The sequence below is a fragment of the Littorina saxatilis genome, linkage group LG1 (genome assembly GCF_037325665.1).
Source record: "Littorina saxatilis isolate snail1 linkage group LG1, US_GU_Lsax_2.0, whole genome shotgun sequence".
Taxonomy (NCBI): domain Eukaryota; kingdom Metazoa; phylum Mollusca; class Gastropoda; order Littorinimorpha; family Littorinidae; genus Littorina; species Littorina saxatilis.
In genome coordinates this window covers 97,715,999-97,718,498 of record NC_090245.1, presented here as the reverse complement: position 1 = coordinate 97,718,498, position 2,500 = coordinate 97,715,999, and the positions used below count along the sequence as shown (strand labels likewise).

The window sequence follows — 2,500 nt, the reverse complement described above, 5'->3', positions numbered from 1 at the left end:
AAAATTATTGCAACAAATTTCAAACACAATTTAAAGCATTAATCCCTGTGTCATTTCATTAAAACTGTATATGCCAGTTAAGACCATTCACTTAACCTCCAGGATCACCTTTTGGATTAAATATTTCTTTTACAGGGATCACGTGACCGCCGCTCAAGTAAGGGTACCCTCAAAATCGACCAGACAAAAACGGAAGAGTCGAATGAAAAATTTACAAGAAATCACAATAGGCAAAACTTTGCAACTTTGACATACGAGAAGAAAGTCAAACCAGTTGTCTACTCTGAATAGATTGTTTTGTTTTGCTACCTTGCGTATTTCGCGTGCTATGCTATTCCTACTGATGCAGGTGTCGATCGCAAGAGTGGTCAAAAACGGGACTTTTTGCGTCATTTTGTAGGGGTATCATGACAAAAAATTCTGCACGTTAGCAATGATTTGGTGGATTGCTTTGAAACTTTTGGAATATTTTACCAACATACTAGAGATACTTCGAGCGAAATTATGGATTGTTACAGGTGTTTGTTAAAATGTTATGCAATTTTTTGAACGAAATTTTTAATCTCGTCATAGGATTGTTCCCTTGGGTCCAAAAAATTCATGACTTCGCATGTCTTTAGACAAATCATTGATACACACACTGCAAAAGTTTTATGTGCATATAAGCACTGACACAAATTTGCTAGGCCTTTAAACACGCTTGATATTTAAGCGATGATTCTGGGGCTACAGCGATGCCCAGCCAAGCATGACCGTAGCATGTTTAAAGAGGCACGCAGCGATAACAGCAGTCAGCGCGATACAGCGTGAACGTTCCATTTTTTTCTCATGTGTTTGCATGACTAGCAAATTAACGCCAGCGGCTACACGCAAATGAAACTTAGACAAAATCTGTATCAATAATTTATCTGTGGATATACAAAGTCATGAATTTTTTTAAGACAAGTTTAACAACATTTTCCGAAACATTGCGTCACATCTGGATAAACAACCGTAACGATCCAAACTTTCGCACGAAGTATCTCTAGTATGTTGGTAAAATATTCCGAAAGTTTCAAAGAAATCCACCAAGTCATTGCTAAAATGTAGCGCTTTTTGACATGATACCCATACAAATTGACATAAAACGTTCCGTTTTTGACCGCTCTTGCGATCGACACCTGCATCGGTAGGAATAGCATAGCACGCGAAATACACAAGGTAGCAAAACAAAACAATCTGTTCAGGGTAGATAATTGGTTTGACTTTCTTCTCGTATGTCAAAGTTGCAAAGATTTGCCAATTGTGATTTCTTGTCAATTTTTCATTCGGCTTTTCCGTTTTTGTCTAGTCGATTTTGAGGATACCCTTACTTGAGCGGCGGTCACGTGATCCCTGTAAAAGAACTATTTAATCCAAAAGGTGATCCTGAAGGTTAAGTAAACGGTCTTAACTGGCATATACAGTTGTAATTAAATGACACAGGAATTAATGCTTTAATTTGTGTTTGAAATTTGTTGCAATAATTTTTTGGCCAACTTTAGAAAGATATCTTCATACAATGCGCTTTCTCGGCCGTGGGGAATCGGTCAACCTACTGTGGAAAAACAATTCAGTGCGTTCAGTTTCATTAGTCGATAGATTGACTGAATGTATTAATTTCGGTTAACGCGACTTGTTCCATTCTGTTATCATCTTTCAGACTGGTTAATCATTTCCACTGCATGAACTGACGTTATAACAAAAATACGTTTTGCTGATTTGATTCCTTTATTTGTTTTCACGTTCTTTTGTTCTTTTTTCCTTCGAATTTACATCGGCATTTTGTTGTAACTCTTCCTCGTTATCGCATTTAGCTAGAAAATTGAGGCCGCCATTGTTATCGATGTCTGTGTGTTTCTGTGTGTGTGTGTGTGTGTGTGTGTGTGTGTGTGTGTGTGTGTGTGTGTGTGTGTGTGTGTGTGTGTGTACCCCCGTTTCCACAGGTTTGGTTGCCTAAATCACCATAAGGCAACCATCCACACGTGGATGGCAACCTAAACTCTGGATGGCAACCTAATTGTGTGGATGGTCGCTTCATTTAACACCGTTAAATTGACTTTTTTGACGGAAAGAATGTCATAACAATGTTCAAAATGACATTCTTTCCGTCCTCTATAGGCGACGAAATAGGTCAAATTTTGTGCATTTTTTAGTGCAAAATTCTTCGATGCCGGAGCGAGTACTGCACCCAGTGCTGTTGTAGTGCAAGTGCACTAGAAAGGCACTACACCCAGTGCCGCCTCTTAGGTAACCATCCACACTTTAGGTGTGTGTGTGTGTGTGTGTGTGTGTGTGCCAGCGTGCGTGCGTGCGTGCGTGCGTGCGTGCGTGCGTGTGCGTACGTGCGTGCGTGTGTGTGTGCATGCGTGCGTGTGTGTGTTAACGTGCGTACGTGCGTGCGTGCGTGCGTGTGTATGTGTGTGTGCGTGCTTGCGTGCGTGCGTGTGTGTGTGTGTCTGTGTGTGTGTCAGCCTGAGTG

General features: G+C 40.6%; 1 protein-coding gene across 1 annotated transcript in view; it reads left to right on the top strand.

Moving 5' to 3' along the window:
- LOC138946848 (acetylcholine receptor subunit alpha-like 2) overlaps positions 1-2,500 on the top strand; it is a 141,878-nt gene that overhangs the window by 34,162 nt on the left and 105,216 nt on the right. The window lies entirely within an intron of this gene.